Source organism: Setaria italica, chromosome IX, assembly GCF_000263155.2.
Source record: "Setaria italica strain Yugu1 chromosome IX, Setaria_italica_v2.0, whole genome shotgun sequence".
NCBI classification, from domain to species: Eukaryota; Viridiplantae; Streptophyta; class Magnoliopsida; order Poales; family Poaceae; genus Setaria; species Setaria italica.
The window spans coordinates 32,445,243-32,446,999 of NC_028458.1; positions in this window are offsets into that span (position 1 = coordinate 32,445,243).

Below are 1,757 nucleotides of genomic sequence, written 5' to 3' on the forward strand. Positions count from 1 at the left end.
TCATCCGTACACGGAATTCCCACTCATTGGCCATGACGCTCCATCCATTGATGATATTACCACCGGCCGATTGAAGTGAACGCCGATGTGTTGGTGCTAAAAGTCAGCCGATTGACTCTCAGCGTCGGACACACGACCCGGGAGAATTTGCTTAACTCCTGTTCGGGTGATCGCCCTGGTGCAGTTCGCACGGCGTGCCAGCCAATCTAACCTGTTGATTGGCAAGGAAGAAACGTGTCAAATTTCAGGGGTTGCAATCGGCTAAGGTTCCGATCTCGAGGGAGCGTATGAGCGAATCGGCCGATTTGCTATAAAAAGATAATCGGCTATGATACAGACGACAACCACGCAGTTATTATAAAGAAAACTACTAAAGTAAACTAGATAACGCTATAGGAGCAACACTTGAAATAGATCTAATCGGCTATATGAAAATAGTGAATGAAAATAACGATAATAAAGCTGACAATTCGAATATCAAGATGGATAACTGGTGATAAAACTAGAATAACAGGTAAAACCTATAATTCTAGAAATATCGATAACTGGTGAATAAAGCTAAACGAAACGACAACGATGCGCCCGAAGTTAAAGCTTAGATATTACTCGAGAAACGAAACTTACAGAATCGGCCGGAGATCGTGTTGATGCAGCCCTGCCAACCCGTATGAACTCGTGAAAGAAAAAAAGTATTGGCGAAGTCGCCGACTTGAAAGTAAAGTACGAGGAAATAGTAGATTGTTGTATTGATTGATGTGTTGATTACAGATCTCTAAAGATGGCTATTTATAGCCTGTTACAACGAATTTCCTAACCGACTAGGATCTATCTCTAATTTTAAACAAAAATGAATATTTACAAGTACAACTCGTATCGGAGTTGGTTATTGCACTCCTACAGGTCAATCCCCCTTCATCTTCTCTTTCTGATCCACTTTAAGCCCATATTGACCCAATTGCTCCAGCCTTTCAATCGGCTGATCGCTACCAACTCCGTCTGGCAAAACATAGCACCAATCGGCCGATCTCCAACTGTAGCACCAATCGGCCGATTCCCAATCGTGACCTTTTAACTTACCGCATCGGCCAATCCTTTCCTCCTTGACGCCGATTCCACACGTGTCAAAATCTGGCGTCAACAACAAGGAATCCCCCAAATCCATGGCATATACCCATCTATAGCTCAAAAGTATGTATATGGATATAAGTAAGGTGGACTAGCTAGGGGTCTGTAACTAACCCACAGGTAGGTAACAAGGAAAATAGGATAAACAGTTATCAAGGCATGGCTAGAATCATGGGCTGTGCAGTCAATCATCATCCAAGCATCATAAATAAAGCGCTAGCAACTAAGCATGCATAGGATCTGTATGATTGGGAGTGACATGGCACCTTGTCCATAGTCATTGGGATCCTCCTCGGTGTAGTCGGGGTCTTGAGAGTCTTCCTAGTCATAGCTCGGATCTGAACAGAACGAGATACGACGCAATATAAATTAACCGACATTACATCTAGGCAAAACTCTAAGAAAGCAAAATTTAGAAGATCCAAATAACATCCAACTAGCTACAAACAACATGGGCTCAATTTTACGAATTTAATGCAACTGGTTTCATATTTTTCGGAGTTTAAATGAATTAGTTATGAATTTTTAAAGATTAAAGGATTTATTTAATTAATCTTGGAAAAACAATAGTTAGGGTGACATGTGTCAGCTTCTGGTTGCGCCACGTGGCAGCACGGGAGGGTGCCACGAGT